The sequence below is a fragment of the Arvicanthis niloticus genome, chromosome 26 (assembly GCF_011762505.2).
Source record: "Arvicanthis niloticus isolate mArvNil1 chromosome 26, mArvNil1.pat.X, whole genome shotgun sequence".
Classification (NCBI taxonomy): domain Eukaryota; kingdom Metazoa; phylum Chordata; class Mammalia; order Rodentia; family Muridae; genus Arvicanthis; species Arvicanthis niloticus.
The window spans coordinates 23,132,263-23,154,406 of NC_133434.1; the positions used below are offsets into that span (position 1 = coordinate 23,132,263).

Here is a 22,144-nt window from a genome sequence, read left to right on the forward strand (position 1 = left end):
TTCTTATGTGATACAGAGGAAAGAGAAGGGATACAGAGAAACAGACTTCTATGTTAAATTTGCTATTATAATTTTCAGGTTATTATTTTCTCACTTTTATTTACTGTATTTTAACTGCTATCCTGTTATAAGATTATGCCCCAAATGAGGTAGTTTTGGCCACAGAGTAAGACTCAGGTGTGTCTGTTATGCATATATATGTATGTGTGTATATGTGTATGGTGTATGTACATATATGTATGTGTGTGGTGTATGTGCATATGAGTATATGTATATATGTATAAATATATATGATGTGTTATACATGTATGTATATATGAATACACACTGTGCAGGCCTGTATGTGAGAGAATGAAAGTTAATAGTAATGTTTACAAATACCAAGAACTAATTAAAAAGAAGAAACATTATAATTTTGATTTGATTTGTCTATGTGTTATAACACTGATCAGTCATTTTTGTGAGCTAACAAGCATTTGAGACTAATTTGTTAGCAGTATAATAAAAATTATGCACTGCATTAAAATATTCACCTGATTAACTCTGTTACAGGCTTTGTTTGATTACAACAATAACCTCTACACCCGTATATTCCATCTTTGTAATTTATTTCTCATGAAGTAATTTACAATAATCTGTGGAAACATTCCTGTTAAAAGGGTCAAATTAAAAAATGTGCAGATAGGTGAAGGTATAGAGCAGAGAGCGGCCAAGGAAAACGGGGATTATTCTTACTCTGGCCAACACAAGCATTTAGAAATTGAATTAATTTACTCTAGTTTTTGAGAGTATAATATAGTTATATCATTTTGCTCTTCTCTTTTCTTCCTCCAAACTTCTCAAATACCCCTCCTCACTCTTTTTCAAGTTCATGGCCTCTCTTTTTCATTAATTGTTTTTACATGCATATGTACATAATATATATTCCTAAATATAACCTCAGTTTGTGTAATGTTTCTTGTATGTACGTTTTCAGGGTTGACAATTTGGTATTGATATACTCTTCCCTGGGAGAATTGTTTCTTCCACTCCCACCAGTCCTTGGGTGCTGGTGGTTCTTTGTGTAGGATTGAGGCCTTGTGGGCATTTCTCCATCCATCTTGACATGTCTATTGTTGTCCTTGTATACCTACTTCATGCCTGTGGAGGCTAGATGAGTGTGTTGAATCCTCTGCCACTGGAGTTTCAGATAACTGCTAGTCATTGTGTGAGTGATGCTGACCAAAGCTAATTACTTTGCAAGAACAGCCAGTGCTCTAACACTTGTTCTCTGTACATTGTGGTGACCCCACAGTGATATGCATTAAATGTCATGAGAAGTTCAAAACTAGTAAAATGAGGAAACAGGTAATCTCCTGGAATGGGTAGGAAATATGGCTGAGTGATGATAATTTCTCTGATACAGAGGATACAGCACAACAGCAATAAATGATTGAAATAGTTGTCCAAGCTCAAAGAGGCAGAAAAAAAATGTGTAAAAGATGCTTTCAGTTTTGTTAGAGAAGCTTATGGAAGGGCTACTTTGGGAAACCAGCATTCAAATTCTTTGTTCCAGATGAGTGACAGGGTAAGTGGCTGCTTCCTGAAAGTATATCAATGTCCCACTGTACCCAGGCTCTCTTGTTATAACAAAACTGTTAGCTGAGTCAAAACTATGCACAATGCCATTCTTGATGCTTTCTTGAGGTTTTTATCTTGTCTCAAATGAATAACAAAGTCCTCAGACCATCACTATACTCCTATGTTACTCTGAGTAGTTGTTGCCTTGAAAACTAATTTGTAATGATACTAGCCAGTTTTCAAAATCTACCAATGCCCAAATGACTTATCCAGAGACTGTGATTTAATAAGTCTGGGGTAATGTATAACACCACATGGTTCAGCATTTCCCCAAAGACAGTCCACGGTCAAAGTCAAGTTTGGTAGATGGAACAGAAGATGTGAATTCCTGATGCTGACTTTTGAACAAAACACTGAGCATAAACTATACTCAATATAGGATAGAAATACCTTTTGGAAGGCATCTCACTACTTTGGTCTTTTATTAGCTACTTACAGAAAGAAATAAACCTACACTCAGTTACTAAGAGACTGGTGACAAGCATCAGAAAATGAACACCTACAGGCTGTTTGAAACTTTAGGCTTAAGAAGGGTGGATTTTGCAGGATGCTTCAAGAATGAAGTCTTAACCCAATGCACAGGTGAAAAGATACAGGAGGTAGTTGAAGAACCACAACAAAAAAGAACCTCTCACAATATCCTTACTTTTGCTTTTTCTTTTATCTTCCTCCTCCACTGTAGTTTTCTAGAAAGAATAGGACTGTCACTGAATATGGAAAGATAAAAGTGAGGATTTAGGAAGCAAGAGCTATAAATATGGAGGTAAAAGGCACAAGCTGAATCTGTCATCTATTTAAAGACCTTAAGTTCGGAGTTGTGCCTGGAAAACATGCAGTTCAGAGTTAATGAACGGGTAAAGTGGACCTTTGGTTGCTTAGGTCATCCATCACTCTCGGGCATACAAGGTCACAAAACCCCAAGGATTATTTATCTTCCACTCAATAAAGATGAAATTAAAAATGTAGAAATACTTACCATTGAGTCGTAATGGACTGTCTTGGAGCCTTTGTTTAATGTTATTAGTTTCTTACATCCTATATTCCAGAAAACCTCATGATGAAGGCTCAATTGATTTCCTTTGTAGACACTGTCAAGCTTTCCAAGAAGGATCATCTTATTCTTGCCCTCTGCATATTCATGGGTAGGCTTATTAAAATATTTGTATGCATATTAAAATATAAAACATGACATAAAAGAAAATATGCAGGCCCTTTAACTAGCCAATAACATCTAGGGCAAATTTATTTTTTAAACGTTGGTTTTCCTGTGTAGTAAAGAGATAATTATTTCTATCTCTTTAGTTCATTTAAAAGATTAAATGTGAGCTTAACAATGTCATCCAGTAAGCAGGATTCAGTAGGATAATATTAGAAACAATTTAATATTCCTACAAGATTGCTTTTTAAATCTGGTCAACTGAAATATCCCTTTCTGTCTCTCAACAGTAACTCAGTGAGTTCATAACTCACTTGACATTTAAATACAAGCCTCATCTTAAGAAATTTAGTTCAGTCCTACATCAGTGTTTCAGTTCTTTCTATAGTTGTCTGCCATCTAGATAAGAATGACCATTGTTAGAAGGCTGTCCTTCCCTCCTCCTACCTCTCTGTAACTTCTGAGAGTTTCAGCACTGTGATAGAGAGAAGAAGGGAAGGGGTAAATATAGTTACTGCTTCAAGAAACAAGGGTTGGGTTTCTCTGTGACAGAGGTTCAAATATTGGACGTATTTTAGGGGTTAATTTGAGGGACTCTTTAAGGTCCCAAAGAAATAACTAAAGAAGAAAATGAATTATCTTGTAAAGCTCCTGGAATTACTCCTCTCTGAATGTAAACAAAGCCCACGATGACAAAATTTCTATAGATGTGGAGAAAACATTTGCCTTCTCTTTATAGAAAAAAAGGAGCTTGCTAAGGAGTTCAGATACAAGAAGGTCATTGCTTGGATGCTTGCCTCTCTTTTGCATATTTAGAAAATTATGGTGAAATAAGCATAATACAAACATTACCCTTTTAACTATTTTTGGAGGGGACAATAAAATGTCTTGAAGAACATTCAAAATATTGTACAACCTTTTCCTCTGCCTGAATTTCCAGGCCAAACTCCATATGCATTACCATATGCATTAAACACACCCTTCTTTTTACCCAAATCAGCTCTTAGACACAGAATTTCTAATTATTATTTTCTGAATTTGTTTACTAACATAAATAGAGCCATGTGATATTTGTTGTTTCATGTCTGGCTTACTTCACTTAGCATAATATCCTCATTATTAACTCAAGTCATAGCATTTACCAGGACTGCCTTCTTTCAAAGGCAGAATAGAATTCCATTGTCAGTTGCTTCCATCTTTTGAAAACCGTGAGCAATATTACTATAAACATGGTATCTATATTGCATATGAATAACATATTCTCTTTATTCATTCAGTCAACAATGGTCATTGGGTTGTTCTCATTTTCATTGCCTCTTAAATGCCATATTTAGGCAAAAGTTTATGCCATAGGCATTCAACTATTTTTAGAGACATTTTGTCAATGATTTCTTTTTCTGGTCCATCACTCTCTAGTCTCTGTGTTGTTGACCAACACTGAGGAAGTGGGTTTGACCTATGTTTTCTGGGAAACATTTGTCCTTAGGAAAGTCCTTAGGAAAGTCACTCTCCAGTCAGAAAAAAATACCCTAAATCAGATAAATTGATACTTTACCTGATTTGTCTGTCAAAACTAGGGTGCCTAGGTAAGAACATTGAGAACTGGGGCCAGCCAAACAGGTCAGGGCACAAATATCTATGCAGCTTTTTTCTTGGATATGGTTACCATGTAGTGGATAGACTCTGACTTGGCTTAGTTGCCCCCTAATCCAAGAACAGTTCCTGCTTTTCATTGTCTCATATTGCTTAAATGAAGCATACTTTTACCACCTGCAATCAAATCACGTGAACTTCTCTCTGTGTTGTTGTTGTTGTTGTTTTAAACTCTTTTACTCTCAAATTTAACCTCCTAGGCATCTATCAGGTTTTTTTTTCAAGGCCTTAGCCTGCAACCCTCAAGAATAAAGGAACTTTGCATCCCAAACTATATATACTCTTTGAAATTCACCTTAGCGCTATTCTCCACACTGGCTCCAATGGGAAACCCAGGGAGTTTAAGTTTGACTTACCCATTCAGTCATTTATAATGAAAAACACTCATGGCTCTTAAGGTGGTGTTACACAAAACCACAGAGCAAATGTCAACAGACTAGGCATGATCAGACTTTTTCAGAAGAATAGAATGGGTACAGCATAATTCTTACTGTAGGGAGTGGATACATTTGCTCCTCCAAGAGGTCTAGAGAATTCATTCTGTTTGGTTGACTGACTCTCATACTAAACTGCTTCATTTTACAGGGAACTCATCTCCACTGTGGACCAATAGTTTAGTAGTTTATGGCTTTCAGCCTTTCTTTCTCTGACTTCATTGTGTAACACCCAGGAAGGGTGTGTTTAAAGATGGCTCAGCATGTGTAGTTACTGGGCTATGTTCTGCTCTCATCTGTGAGTCAGTCATTGAACTCCACAGCTAGCTTCTGTCTTCACTCATTGCTCTGCTTCTTTACAGTAAATAGGTCAATGCCCAACATTGAGTCCCTCATTTCTTCCCGCTATTGCACTCTTTATTGGCCTATTTTAACCATGAAAACTGAAAGCATGAAGAGCCCCTTGTCAATAATAATGATATCAGTACCATTTACTGAGTTTCTGTTTGTTCAGGGCCTTACACAGAAGAAATCTTAAGCTCTGCCTGTAAGATGGGATTTTCTTAGTCCTGTTTATAGGTGGGGACACAGGTTCATGGAAGAAGCTTAGAGGTCTGCTTTAAAATTACTGAGCCAGAAAACAATGCTTTGTGCTTCTGAGATTTCAAAAATATAAGTGTGTGAAGTGCAATTAGTAAGGACTGGACCTTTTGAAAAATTCCATAGAATCCCGATAGTACAAAGCCCAAAGTAGGGGAATGGGTTATTTTCTTCACAAGGCTGTGTGTGCTCTAGGACCCTGTAATGCTTTTGATCTTCCTCTCTGAAGCCAGATTGAATGACCTGGATCTGTCTCTACAGACATTGTATACAACAACATTATTCATGTGGTGTTCTGCAAAAACCCACAGTGGTCAGCTGTCACTCCATGCTGTCAACCCATGTCTTACTGCTTGTAGAGTCCCAGTTACCAAGGATGCTATTTTATAAGCTTTATTTACAGAAACTATCCAGATGGAAATTTAGACATCTCCCTGACAGAAAAGAATTGATTTCAGAAAATAATTAAAATCAGTTAGTGACTGGAGTCTCACAATAGGGGAAAAAATTCCCATTCTGTTTGGAAACACATAGGAGTACTTGTCAAAATTTAAAATGACTTATATGAATGTTGTTTTGGAGTCACAAGAGCTGACTCAAGAGAAGAAAATGTGATTTGTCGCATGTGCGTGTGTCATTTGCCACAAAGCTGTCCCTTACCTAGGTTTTCCAGAAAGTGACACCTCCTAATCACTGCCCAGTGCTGTGGTTTCCTTGTTTGCTTCCCCTGACTTCCTGCTGATGCATGCTTCCATAACTTCCCACTCGGCCTTTCATTTGGACAATGAGAAAATGTAGCATCAGCATGCAGAATGTCTTCACAACACCTGTTGGATTTGCCCACTAAATGATGGCCTTCATGAGGTAATGTCCTAGAACCCCAAAGCTTCCCTGAACCCTGTTTTTCACAGCATAGAAGATCTGCTGATATTTAGCCTTAAGTATTTGTTCTGAGTGACAGGCCACTGATTTCCAGGGCCTGCTCCTAAAATTCCTTATGTCTGACCTTCATCAACTTTGGAATTTCTTTGTCCCCTTTTCCCCTGGTGTCCAGCACTCTTATGCTCCACCCAATTCCAGGGGCTGGCTTGATGAGCACCAATTGTCAGGTATCTTTCCCAAGAGTGTTCCTTGTTCCCTTTTCTTTGGACTTCATCCCAAAGCCCAGAGTTCTATCTTCCCAAGATATGACTTTGTTTAATTCCAAATCATACGCCTTCTCCCAGCTGTCTCAGAGAGGATTTTTTTTCTCTACTATCAAGTACCTTTATCAAGTGATACCCTCATTTGATATAGTAGTTCCTGTAATGCCTATTGTACTCCCTTTAACTTAAAAATGTGATAGATTATAATAACATACAATTATGAGATACACAGAAATACCACGATATAGACAGAATGGAATAACTGGTTCAAGATAATCACTGTAGTTACCATGTTAAATACTTATTATTTATGCTTTTGTTTACCTTAAACTTCATATTCTTTGGCCCACATCTTCCTCATGCTCCTTGCTTCCTAGCCTTTGGTAACCACAATGCTACTCACACTCCTTGCTACTCTGTTTCCATCAGTGCAGATGGTTTAGTGGAAGCATGTGCTTGTATTTCTGCCTAGGATACTGTTTTGCACATAGCACGTTCTCCATCAGCATTCAACCTAATTTAACAAATGGTCACTAATTTGAGTTGAAACTGGAATTTACTATAAGAGTATACTACTAAGTAAGGAATAAAGATTCTAGAAAGAAAGGGGGAACTGTAAATCTGCAATATCAATATAAATCTGTCACTTAAATAAGTCACATAGTAGGGGAATAATTTTAGAATTGTTTACAATTGGAGATGTGAGGATTAAGAGACACAAAGTGTGACACAGTCTCAATAAATGGTGTTATGTCTTTTTCATTCATAAAATTTGTCTTTAGCTAAAATATCATATTATTAGTCATATAAAAGAATTTTCTCACCAATGATACCCCCTCTTTTTCATTTCTTGGAGTTTTCTGGATAAGGATGGGATTGACAGTTTAATACTAGACAGTGCAGCTATTAGAACCTAGAAATTAAAAAATACTTTCTTGGGCTTTCTATCATAATTCTAAACCATGCTGAAGGGCAGGACACTAATGTATGCCCTGGTTTTGTATAGGCTCAGAACATACACCTAGACAGGCAGACCATTTAGCACTTTATCAAACTGTCATTCCTTAAACAGTGAATGGAGATCAGGACAAGCTGATTTTCTATTAATATATGTTCCATATTGAAAACTTCTTTCACTGAATCATCTCTGCTGGTAAAGTCAACACTGTAAGAATAACTGTACATAAATACTTTGTATGTGTGTGTTCTCCTTCCCACTATCCTTTGCAATTTCCTTGGGCAAAAGTGTGTTTCTTGGAGACATATCAAAAAATTTGAAATATATAGAAGATGACATTCCCCCTACTTTCATTTTTAATACCTCACTGTCATGCATCACAACAATTTTAAATTCTGCTGACTTTGAAGGTTGACCTCACATCTGTCAGAGCATTCACATCTATAGCTGCTATAAGTGACATACAAAATACTTCAACAGAAACACACAATTCTAGAAATGTTCCTTGACAACACCATCTAGATTAGTGGCAATATAACCCATCTGCATTTCCCAGCCTATGTGGGAGGTCATGTATGGAAGCTTTAATTCATTGGCTCCAAATATATATTTTATGATGTATTAGAGTCCATGGTAGAGCAACAGCTTGGTGACTGCTTGGCCTGACTCGGGTGTGGCTTTAACATAGTTTTTCATCAATGCCCTCCCCTCTTATGGCTTGGTATTCTGTTTTTCCACTTAACACTTTGTCTTTTTCTTTCCATGACCCACAATGCCTCCCTAAACCTCTTAGATATCTTAGCAATTTTGTTATATATTCTCCTAAAAATAATCTCATACAGTCAACCTATTTTGTCTCCACACCCTCACAAATTGCAAACTGTCTCCACTCCTCACATCTATTTCTGAGGCCATGGGATCCTGTCTATGTTGTCAGGATTAACCTACAAGTGTAAAAAAAAAAATCATAGCCACCTGTTGAACTCTGTTCTCTGGTTATAACATGGGCATAATTACACAGGTTGACATCTCCTCATAGAAGGTGAAGAAGATCATTAGACTCTTCCCTTAGATTCCACCCTCAAGTATCCTACTCCCAAGTGTGTGTAATTCTTTCCCAAGTAGGCATGGATTGTGTTAAAACATGTAGAAAGTAGAATGTTAACTAAAGAGAGAATTGTATCTGCACAACTAAGGGAAGCCATCACCCATGCTAGGGAAGGACCTTTTAGTGTTGTGAATATTTGGGAGTCATCCATTCTTGTATAAGAAACCCCTTACATGTATTCCTGTAAGTAAACCCAATAAATCTGGCCTTAGGTGAAATGACCCCTTTAGTCTGTCACTACTGCTCCATTGGGTGTGAATACATGTTTGTTTGCATCTTCCTAGAAGTTTGTGTGACACCACCCACTTCAGAAACAACTATCTATAGATTGGCTGAGTCAATGTGATTCCCAATCATGGGACTTCAGCATTGAGACAGAGCCAGTTGAATGATCACAGACATTTATAATAGAGCAGGTTGAATCTCCAAGTATTGTCTTCAAATGGGGTATATGCAAACAGAAGAAACAAGTCTAAGAGAAGAGAAAGAAACCTGCAGAGAGCAGAGGATATAAGACTAGGGGTGTAACTTCATGGTATGACTTGCTTAGCCCTAGTTTGCATGAGGTTCATCCCTTACTATCAGCATTAAATGAGGGAGAACAGCATGATTCCTCAGAAGACAGTGAGTTCTAAGTTTTGAATTTCAGCCTGTCCTGGTTTAGCTCAGACATACTTCATTCCTTGTCTTTAGATGGTCCTGAAGGACCGCCCTTAAAATAGCTCTTCTTTTTACCTATGCTGCCCCGAGGCAATTTCTGTTCCTTTCAACAAAATGTCCTTTCACCAAAGCCTCTTTCTTCTCTCTGCCACCCTGGAATCCAGGGCTCAGTCTTTCTTCTCCACATCTCATCCACCCTGTCAGAAGCTGCCATTTGACATGCTGGGAGCAGTGTCAGTGGCTCACTTGTCTACTTTATAAATCAAGGTAATTAATGAGCACTGCCTCAACAGGCGACCTTCAAAGCCTCAGTAGCTAAGCCAGATAAGGTATACTCCTCCATCACCCAAGACCCAATGGCAGTCTGGTTGCTGCCCTGCATTCAGGAGCTACGCAATCTCCAATAAGTGATTTTTACAGTTGTTGAGGAAGGAAAAACAAGGTGGCATGGGGTTGGGTGAGACATTTGCCACTTCCATTCAGTTCATTATCCATTTAGCCTCAGCATTTGGTTTCACTTTAATTGTATTGAAGTCGGAAAAGAATGCAACTGTAGAGAAGAACATGGAACATGGGTGACTAGCCATGTTTATGCTAGACTCTTGTTTGCCCACTGGGCTCAGTGGTTTGGCTGGATCTGCAAATAATTGCCTGTGGAGGAGCTTGAAGGGAAAGACACATTGTAGCTTATTTAAGGAAAATTTAGACAGTATAACTATTCAGTTGTTCATACATGGAAGGTAGGGGAGACCTGAGGGTAAGCAGGGTCACAAATCAGCATGATCAAATATCTTCATCAGACCCAATGAAACTAGACTTCCACATGTCCAGCCCACTTTACCAATTATTCTGGAATCAACAATCTCTCCACAGTGTTTGTTAAAAGAGAAAATTATAGGAAACCTAGTTTCTCAGAATTTAGTTGACTTTATTTGTTATTCGAGAATAAAGATGGTTCAGAATATACTGCTTTGTTACAAAGGTAGGTTCTCTGTCTACAGAGAAAAGTAAGTAACATATAAAAAGCTGGAGTTTAGAAGTAACTCCATCTAATCAAACTGCTTAGTAGTTCGCCTTATCTGAACCAGATCTGAATGAATAGTTAATTGACTGCCTGTGATTGACTGATGTCCTTCTGTTGTGATTGGCCAAGATTCATCTACTTGTTGTAATAGAAGACTTCTGTCTTCGTTACTGCTCTATTATTGTTAAGAGACACTTTGACCCATGACAATTCTTAGGAAAAAAGCATTTAATTGTAGCTAGCTCACAATTTTGAAGGTTTAGTTTGTTAACATGGTGGGGAGCATGGTGGCATGCAGGCAGACATGTTTTGGGAGAAGTAGCTTAGAGTTCTATATCTGGATCTTCAAGCAGCAGGAAAAGAGAGACACTAAGGGTGGCTTGGGCTTTTGAAACCCCAAAGCCCATTCCTGGTGACACACTCGATACAACAAGATCACATATACTCAAGGCCACACATCCTAGTCCCTCTCATGCCATTTCCTAATGACCAAGCACGCACTATTCAAACTACCTCTGCGACTGTACTTACACATTGAGTTCACTATGTATGGAGAAACAGGCAAACTTAAATTATGCAGCTTTAGATTAGACTTCATTCTAGTATACCTTGTAACCTTGTATGAGCTATTCAGTAGAGGGGGACTCTTAAACTTTGAACGGTTGTTGATCAGGTCAGGAGAGGAAATTATTATGAACATTGACTCTTGTCCCAGACTTGAAATCCTAGCTCTGCTATTCAATTGGCTCTTAAGTTTAGAGCATAAAGTTTTTATCCTCTTGATAACTCATTTTCCTCTTTTATAAAAGAATAATAATAGTAACAACAACAATAATAGTGATACTTATATCTTTGTTATATAAATTAAGTAGATGAACCCATGTCAAATGCTTATGGTAATATTGGACACCTACATTATTTTTATTTAAAGCTGCTGTGTTAGGAGAATGAATAATTATTCTACTTCTACATAGAACATAACCCAAGGCATTCTATAAAATCCAAGTCATGGTCACATAAGAGCAGCATTTCTCAACTTCTCAGTTGATTAGGCTGATGACAGCATTCACCCATTCAACACTAGCACTTGCTCTGCTCTGGTTGCTAGTCTAACTGCTTTCCTTTGGTATGTTGAGTGATGTCTATTCTTCTAACCTGGTCCATGTTGTTCTTTCTGCCCCTGTGTGGAGGAAGAACCTGTCTAGGGGGCCAGTGGTCTCTCTATGTCTTTCCATTCCCTCTTATTTCTCAAGGACTTTCTTCTTCTATACCCCTCATCTTCAGGACCATTAATTTCCCAAGGCATGTTCCCCATCTATGCTTCTATCAGCAAGAAAGTATTGTGAAAATAACTAGCTTCAGAGAAATGTATTTTTCACCCTAGACCAAACATTTCCTCTGGCTATTCATCTTTTTATCCTTTGTTGTTGCTCTTTTCATCAAGTTGACCATATTAATTGTGTCTACTTCTAATCTTCCTAGTTACAGACCATGAAAGCTTTTGTCTTTACCACATACACAATTGAAATACTCACCACAGCCTCAGTGTTGGGACGTCAGATGACAGCACACATGGCAAATATCCTCTCTGCTCTTCATTTCCTTGGTTTCTAGAGCAGAACTCCAGTCTGCTTGCATCTCCCATCACTGCTCACTCCAGGTACCTTTGTGGAATCACTTTCCTCTTTCCAAATTCTGGGTGACACAGGAGTGAGGCTTCAGTCCTCAGGTGTCTCCTTTATTGGATCTGGTGTGTGTGTGTGTGTGTGTGTGTGTGTGTGTGTGTGTGTGTATGTGTTACATGTCCACCTGTATGGTATGCATACATTTAGAGTGCAGAGGATGATGGGTGTCTTTCTTTATCACTCTCTGCCTCTTTGTCTTAAGACACAATCTCTCACTGAACTGCAAAGTTGCCTTTTTCAGCTAAGCTAGCTGATTAGTGACCTCTCAGAATTTGCTTGCCTTCACTCCCAAGTATTGGGTTTCTAGGCATTAGCTGGTTCTGAGGAATCCCATATCTTGTTCTTCTGAGGCTAAAGTTATAGGCAAGCTACCTATTTTGCATTTATGTTGGTGCTGTGCACATGCACTCAAGTCCTTTTGCATATATATCAATTGCCATAACCACTTAATCATCTCTTTCACCCTGGTCAGAATACAATTTTAACATTAAAAAAAAATTATGTATGTATGTTTCTCTGTATGTATGGATGGATGTCAACCACCAACATGATTGCTGGGAATTGAACTCAGGTCCTCTGGAAAGAGCAATGAGTAAGCACTCTTAACCACTGAGCCATCTCTCCATGGCCCCACCCCATACTGAGAGCAAGTAAAGTCCTATGTGAATGTTTGTTGTTGACATGGGCTTTGTCAAGATGTGTCAAAGACCAATGCCTCAGTCCCATGGGTGGCAAACCCTTCACCAGGTAAGGCTCAGAATGATGGCAAAGCCTCACTCTGGTTTGAGTGCAAATGTTGGTAGTATGTGTAGGAAATGTCTATCATAGCTTTCTCCCTGTCTACAAGGTACGTTTACTGTCTCAATACTGTTCTCCTACAGAGATTGCACCTTCCAAGATTAGGTAACCATGCCTCCTTGCTCACCTATATAAAATAACCCTACCTCCTTGGTTTTCTCCATACAATAACCCTACTTCCTTGTTTACTTGTATACGACAAACATACAGAGGATTCAAAACTGCTATGGGGTCTCCATTTAATAGCCCATTCTACCCAATCCCAGATTTTCTGTGTTTGTATCATTTCTTTCTTTTTTCATTGCTTTTGGGACTCATGCCAGACAAAGGATTCAGTACCACGCAGAATATTTCAACATGAAAAGTCTGCATATTTAATTCCACTAATGACTAAGTCAATGCCCATGTCTCCCTCCCTTAATTCAAATGTATGTTTCTTAGTACTATCCTGCACCATTTTAAAATACCTGTTTCCCTTCCCCCTGCCAACTCTACTTTACTATTTTTATCATGACACTTATCAAATATTTATGCATTATGTACTTTTTTCTCATGCTCTTGGATAGTATCCATATATGTAGAGAATTTGTCTTATGTGCCATGGCATAAATGACTTGTCCTGTGTCATCTCCCCTGGGACCTTTCCTTCCTCCAGTTCTTCTTCTTGTTAAGTTCTTATTCTTAAGGCCTCTAGTTACTTTTCACTGCCTTTGGAAAGTCTTCTCCAGGACAAACCCAGTCACCATTGCCATGCTTTTATTGAACATTATTTACAATCCTTAGCATGACACACACTACTTTACATGGCAATTATATTCTAGCCTGGCAGCCCATAATCCAGGTTTCAGCTTCTTGTCTGTGCTTTGTCTCTGAGCCATTTGCCCAGGATGAGAACTTCATTTCTGCTGTAGAAGACACTGTCCCCCTTTTCCCATGGTATCAGGATGTTGCCTTTACACCCTTCTCCTGCTGTAGTGGGCTAGCCCCATTTCAGGCCCTCCTTGATAGAGCTCATGCATCCTGCCCCTAAAGCTCTGCTCGCATCCACCATGTATGGCAGCCACCATGTAAGAGACTGCAAACTGTCAGCTGCTTGGCACTGTGCAGGGAGGAAGAATTGCTCAGATAATAACATGTGAATTGGATCAGAACAGAGCCACATGGCAGTTATTTTTTTTCCATCAATTTTTCTATTATCCTCACACCTGAGCATGAAACATTCATTGGATACGTCCTCATTGAATCAAGTCATGAAAATACATTGGCATTAATAACATGAAACTCTAAGGCACCGGGGATAATAAAAACAACTGATTGCAAATGTAATATGTCTCAGGATGTTTTTATACAGTAGCTTCATGCATTTTATTGTTGTTAATTACTAAGTCAGCAAGTGAGGGACCAGGGCATTGTACCTTTGAGCTATAGAACCACCTTTATTTGGTACTTATATGATTATCCAGAGGAAATAATTTGATTGGTTATTGCTAACAGAGTTTAATTTGAGGCAAAATAGAATTTTGCCTGGCAATGACTAAGTCGCACAGAGTGGAGGCTTCAAATGGCTCAGCTATGGTCTCTCAAAAGAGATTTGTTTAGGGTATTTTCATATTGAGTCCTTTTGGGGTGGTTTCAAGAAACAGAGCCTCCTTGAGGTCTGTCAGTGTTCTAACACAGCTTGTAATATTTCACACTTAGATTCCTTGGCTAAGGTAGAAGCAAAGAAAACTTTCATTATTAATTGTGTGCAGTTGCCATGTGTTTCCTTTTACAAACAGCATTAGCCAGATCACTTCTGGACTCCTTTACCCAGTAAGGGAATAGTGTATTACTCAGTAAGAGAACCATGTCAGCTTCTGGCTGACGAACCTCACCAGGGTGCATGACATCAAAACTCAGCATTTTGAATGCATGGAACAAAGAAATTACAGACCCCATGTGCTAGATGTTTTAAGAAGTCTGACCGCAGCTCAGATCAGACCACTCCAGACCACGCGGTTCCAAGGGGGAGGAGGTTTATTCAGGGGATAGGGCAAAGGTGGGGAGAAGAAGGTGGAAGAGATAAGAGAGAAGAGAAGTAGAGGCCAGCCATGACCACGTGGAGAGAGAGGAAGGTGGAGGAGGGGACAGAGAGGCAAGAGGGTAAGAGAGAGAGTAAGAGAGTAAGAGTAAGAGAGTATGAAAGTGAGGAGGGGGCAAGCAGCCCCTTTTATAGTGGATCAGGACTACCTGGCGGTTGCCAGTTAACTGTGGGGAGGAGCATACCTGGCTGTTGCCAGGTAACTGTGGAGGTGGAGTTTAGACAGAATACTAACACTATGCACATATTTAAAAGGAATGAAAATCTAAATTCTAATGAGCTCCAACTATTCATCTGCTATATCACTATTTGGTTTGCATTTCTGGGCTTATATAAGCACCATCTCCAAATTCACAATGGCAAGTGTGCTTAGAATATTCAGAATGACACTTGCACAATTTTGCTTTCCTTATTCATGCCCTTCCCCCACAACCTTGAGCAGGCCTTCGATCTGTTTACCACAATACACCAAACAATAGTAGGACCAGGGAGGCATTGCATTGCCAGCCTTGGCGCCCTGCAGTCTGCTACTGGAGCTAGAAGAATGGACAGCCTGCTGAGCTTGCCTTGACACCTTCTGGCTGCTGCCCCCTCACCAAGCCGCTGGAGAAGAGACTCTGGGGGGTGGGGCTTCCCCTTTATATGTGAAAGCAAAATATTAAACTTTGGGCCTTGATCAGAATACATTGTATTGGCCCCATGCTTCTCTTGCCCTTCATCCCTCTTTCATTCCCAGCCTTCCTCTCAGGTGAGCCAGATTCCCATAGCCGCTACATTTATTGGATACTTTCTTTTTTTACATTTCAATTGTTTTCCCCTTTCCAGGTTTCCCCTTTGGAAACTCTCAATCCCATCCACCCTCCTTCTACCTCTTTGAGGGTGGTTCCCCCACCCACCCACCCACTCCTGTCTTCCCTCCCTGGAATTCCCCTACACTAGGACATGGAACACTCTCAGGCCAAAGGGCTATTCCTTCCACTGATGTCCAACAAGGCCACATATGCAGCTACAGCCACGGGTCCCTTCATGTGTACTCTTTGGTTGGTGGTCCAGTCCCCAGGAGCTCCAGGGGTCTGGCCAGTTGACACTGTTGCTTCACCCATGGGGCTGCAAACCCCCTCATCTCCTTCAGTCCCCTCTCCAACTCCTCCATTGGGGACCCCACACTCAGTCCAATAGTTGGCTAAGAGCATATGCCTCTGTATTTGTCAGGCTCTGGCAGAGCCTCTCAGGAGACAGCCATATCAGGCTCCTGTCAGCAAGCACTTCCCATCATCCACAATAGTGTCCTGGTTTGGTGATTGTATATGGGATGAATCCCCAGGTGGGGCAGTCTCTGGATAGCCTTTCAGTCAATCTCTGCTCCACACTTTGTCTCCATATTTCCTCCTGTGAGTATTTTCTTCCCCCTTCTAAGAAGCACTGAAGCATCCTCACTTTGGTCTTCCTTCTTCTTGGGCTGTGTATGGTCTGTGAATTGAATCTTGAGTATTCTGAACTTTTGGGCTAATATCCACTTCTCAGTGCGTGTATACTGTGTGTGTTCTTTTGTGACTGAGTTACCTCACTCAGGATGATGTTTTCAAGTTCCATCTATTTGCCTGCAAATTCCATGAAGTCATTGTATTTAATAGCTGAGTAGCATTCCATTGTGTAAATATACCACATTTTCTTTATCCATTCCTCTGTTGAGGGACACCTGAGTTGTCTCCAGCTTCTGCTTATTATAAATATGGCTGCTATGAACATAGTGGAGCATCTTCTGGGTATATCCAGTGGTATAGCTGGATTCTCAGGTACTATTGTGTTCAATTTTCTGAGGAACCACCAGTCTGATTTCCAGAGTGATCATGAAAGACCCCCTCAAGGGGACCCTCACCCAAGTCCGGGCCTGCACAACCCAAGGACACACGAGAGACCTTCTTGATGCAATTGCAGAGGAGGTTTAATTACAAGGGCCCTGGGGCCGGAACATATCTCACGCAGGAGATAGAGGTTCCGACCCAGAACCCAGGAAACTTGGGATATTTATGGGTAGGGGTTGGGGAGAGCGGGAAATTTTGGCGTGGTTACATATGATTGGATATTTCAAACATCAGCAACTTGCAGAACTGGCAGAACTTGCAGAACCTCAGACCTCCCAGAAAGGGAGGGAGAGAGAAGTAAACACCAGAGAGCCCATTACTCACTTGGGCTTGTTTGGACTTGTCTGGGCACGCCCTTGCATGCCTTTATTTTTGGTCACCTTGCCCCTGCAGGGACTTTATATTTTATTATGACTATAATTGGTATTGTTGCTCTCCTTATGGGGCCCAAACCCCTTCAGCTTCTTCAGTCTTCTCTCTAACTCCTCCATTGGGAAACCCTTGATCAGTTCAATGATTAGCTGTGAGCATCTGCCTCTGAATACCCAGATGATGCTCCAACATATAACAAGGACATATGCTCCACTATGTTCATAGCAGCCGTATTTATAATAGCCAGAAGCTGGAAAGAACCCAGATGTTCTTCAACAGAGGAATGGATACAAAAAAAATGTGGTACATTTACACAATGGAGTATTACTCAGCTATTAAAAACAATGAATTCGAGAAATTCTTAGGTAAATGGATGGAACTAGAAAACATCATCCTGAGTGAGATAACCCAATCACAAAAGAACACACATGGTATTTACTCACTGACAATTGGATTAAATGGATATTAACCCAAAAGCTCACAATACACAAGATACAACTCACAGACCACATGAAGCTCATGAATAAGGAAGACCAAAGTGTGGGTGCTAAGGTCCTTCTTGGAAGGAGTAACAAAATACTCATGGGAACAAATGTGGAGACAAAGTGTGGGACAGAAATTGAAGGCGGGGCCATCTGGAGACCATTTTACCTGAGTATCCATCCCATGTGCAGTCACCAAAGGTAGATGCTGATGTGGATGTCAGGAAGTGCATGCTGACAGGAGCCTGATATGGCTGTCTCTTTAGAGGTCCTCCAGTTAGTCACCTGAGTTTTTGATCTTAGCCATTCTGACTGGTGTGAGGTGGAATCTCAAGGTCACTTGATTTGCATTTCCCTGATGACTAAGGATGTTGAACATTTCTTTAGATGCTTCTTGACCATTCGAGTTTTCTCAGTTGAGAATTCTGTTTATCTTTGATTCCCCCCTTTTTAAAATTATATTTCATTCTTTTCTCTTTTTCTCTTCCCACATCCATTATTTTTCTTATTTTCTTTATATTTATTCTTTTCTCATACAGCACACTCCATCTGCAACCTCCCTTTCCTTCCCTCCCCTCCCCTCCATAACCCCTTCTCCTCTCTCCCCCAGATCCACTGCTCCTCAGTTTTATTTCATTATTTTACCTTAAGTTTCTTTATTTTCATGGTCATGTTATATTTGTACACTTTACTTTCATTTCATATCTAATATTATTATGGAAATATCCATACCTATGCACAATCACATAATTTATTTATCACTTAGGATTGTCTTATGAATAATTTTCCTGTTAATAATATGAACATTAAAAAAATCTCAACAAGTTATTGTAAAATTACCTTTTAAAGAGGTAATTTTGAACCCTCTTAAACCTTTGTTAGTGTGTCTAACAGTTTAAAATATTGTGAATATAATAAAAATTTTCAATTAAGATATTTGTTAACATTTCATATAAAAGACATCCTGTTACTACTAGTTTTTAAGGAGAGAATATTTTCTTAACTGTTTACTTAGTAACTATTTACTCAATGTGGCTTGTCTTATTACGTCCTTTGTTTTTTTACTTTTTAGGTTTAGATATCTGCCTTTTTAATTTCTGTATTTTGATGCAAAGTTCTTAAAGCTTATTTTAAATTATTTTTCAAATGTATTTTATGTTACTTTTTATTATCATGCTTTGGCATTAAATATATATGTAACTGAATCTGTTGATTCTTTATATTTTTTCTTTCCTCTGAAGATGGATGTAACTTTATAAAACCATGTTTTATTGGTTTTCTTTGATTAGAACATCATATTTGACTTTCTTTATATCGTGTGGAATTTATTTTGGCAAAAGAGTGAAATGATAATTTCACATTATGCATCTTATTCTTATATCAATTATTGATGAACTCAAGATCATTTTAAATGCCCTGCTGGCAGGGTTATAATTTGGAATCTTATACAATATGCAGTGTTGAGACAGGTAGTTTTCAGGGGGAAAGAAATGAAAAACAGATATGGCATCGTTTGGGTGGAGGGAGTCATTACTCAGGCAATCAAGGAAGGCAGAGGCACTTTGGAGACAGCTACACTGGCTTTTCACAGTGACTGCTGAGTGCTCCACTGGGTAGCTCTGTTCTCATCTCTACCCTGATTCCTTCTTCCCCCAAATCCCCTTCATTCCCCCTTGTTACAGTTTGCTTGTTGCAGCATTCTCTTTCTTTCCTTCTTGCCTTTTCTCTGATGCTCTATCTCCTTTGTCTCTCCCTCCCATCTCTTGCCCATCTCTCCATTTATTCTTCTCTCTTATCTCTCTTCTACACATACCTCCACCAGTAGCAAGAAAGCAACCGTCTCGGGGAGACACTCATCTCTAAATCAATTGCAAAGAGTAATCTTAACACAAACTTACAAGTTAAACAGACTTGAATTCAAATCCTGTGACTGTCTTTGCAACGACATAAGCAATTGCAGTAATAAACAAGCCTTTCTTTGGCTGGGTTCTGGCATGCAGGGAAAACTCAGTGGCCATAATTTTGCTACATAATTAAACTTCCAACAGTATGGTTCAAATATCAGCCATCACATATATTAAAACTGTGAATAATTCATAAAGCACAAATTTCACAGCCAGATCCTTAGTCCACAAATCAGCAGCCAAATAACAGAGGGGCATTATCAGGGATCAAGCTAATCTATCATATTTTCAAAGACTACTGTGGATGGTCATGATATGTGTTGCTCACTTCAGGCAGAGATAGTGAAGGGTATAACTGTGTTGTCTCTTCATCTCCTGATAATAACTCTGAAAGACATCTTCCAAACTGGATAATTAATAGAGCGGATTAACCATGAAAAAAGTGAGACAGGTAGGGTGAAATTAGTAAATAGTTGAAATCCAACAGTAAATAATTGAAATTATTGACAGAAGAGTCATCTATGGGGATGCTAATGTTGACATCATTCAAGAGAGACTCTAGATGTACAGGAAGACTTTATGAAGGTGAGCATGTGGACAGGAAATAAAGTAGTCATGATGTAAACTGTGATGTCCAAGAAAGAATGAAGTCATAATTAAAGGATATCAGAATGACATTTTGCAACATTAAATGAGTAAAAGATGAGACAGTAGAAGATCATGGAAACACAAACAAAAGAAAGGCCATTTCATGGCACAGAACTATGTGCCATGGTTCACAGTCTATATTCGTAAGTTATGTGATAAGAACACAAATTATGTGATAAGGCAAAACGATGTGCCATGGTTCTTAGTATATGTTATAAATTATGTGATAAGAACATAATCACTGCTCAAACTACTATCAATAATTTTTAAAAGTTTAATTTGTTTTTATTTTATATACACGATGCTTCCACACATATATGGATAGGTACCACATACGTGTCTGGTGCCTGAGGAGTGCAGAAGAAGACACTGGATCCCCTGGGACAGGAGTCATAAAAAGTTGTTAGGCAATGTATGGGTGCTGGGAATTGAACCTAGGTCCTCTGCAAAAGCAGACAAGTTCTTAACCACTGAGCCATTTCTCCAGTCATCTCATCCCGAAATTAATCAATATTAATGGCAAAGAAATAAACTGATTTAATTTTCTTAAATCCTACCTAATAATTATTCATTTTACTATTTTTCACTCACCTATACACTTAGAACCCATTACAAAATTGTTTTATCTTGAGAAAAACATTTCCCTTTTATTTGGAAAACTGTTCTGCATGCTTCAGCTTGCTTACAGTAGACACTACCAAAGTAGTTTACTAAAGTTTTCTCTGCTGTAGTCTTTCCCAGTGAAATTAATGAGTTATAGGATTGCTATGAAAGTTAAATGAGGTAATGAATGTAAAATTCTTGGAGCACCTGTTGCTTTGTAGATTTTAAATTTCAAGTTGCTACTGTTAGTTATAATATTACAACCAACCACCAAGCAAAGTCATATACCACAGTTCTGCCATGTTGACTTTAATAAAGCTTTTAAAGTGTCTATAACACACCAGAATTAAATAAGAAAGTAGAACAGTGGATTTGAAAAATAGGGAAAAAAGTAAATATTTTTCCAGTCACCATGAAATGACACCCACAAAGATGTCTCAGCCCTGACTGAAAACAATTTTACTACTAAAGTGATTTGTAAACATCTGCTGCTGCATAATTATATGGAGAAGGAGAAAGAATAAAAGTGACCCACCCTTTTGATTTCAGGAAATTCAAGTATTCTATATTTCATTTTGGTTGTTCTTTTGAGTGGAGCAATTGACCTGTATAGAGGAATCCAGAACTCATGTAAAACACACGAAGGAGAGAAATTCATAACTAATGTCTGGTGGATACCACTCACCTACATAGGGTTGAGTGGGCACAAGAAAGCTTCAAAATATCCATCTCTTCAACCATTGTTAGCTATTTCCCTCATCTCAATCTTTTACAATAAAGTATATATACTTGGTTAATTTTGGTGCTTTTTATATTTTAATATGAAACCATTACACTGAGGAAATAATATGGAAATCCCAAAGCAATAAATACAAAACAAGCCTTCCATACTTACCTTCAGAGTCAGGTTGAGTTGGTATCCACAGTCAATAAAGCATGTAAAAATTCCCAAGTATATCATAGAGCCTCATCTTACATTTTGCTCCTACATTTCAGCCCACTATTGCCTTTTCTGAGTATCCCCCACCCTGGCACTTCAAGTCTCTATGAGGTTAGGCACTTCCTCTCCCACTGAGGCCAGACAAGGCAGCCCCACTAGAAAATATCCCACATACAGGCAACTGCTTTTGAGATAGACCCATTCTAATTGTTCGAGATCTACATAAACACCAAGCTGCACATCTGCAGAGAGGCCTAGGTTCACTCCATGTGTGTTCTTTGATTGGTGGTTCAGTTTCTTAGAGCCCCAAGGTTAGTTGATTCTGTTGGTCTTCCTGTAAAATTCCTATCTGGTTAGGGGCAGCAATCCTTCCTACTATTCTTCCATAAGAATCTCCAAGCACCATCCA

The 22,144-nt window shown here is 39.0% G+C and overlaps 1 pseudogene; it reads left to right on the forward strand.

Annotated features, from left to right (window-relative positions):
• The window catches only part of LOC143438756 (transcription factor BTF3-like), a 77,141-nt pseudogene that overhangs the window by 50,620 nt on the left and 4,377 nt on the right, over positions 1–22,144 (forward strand).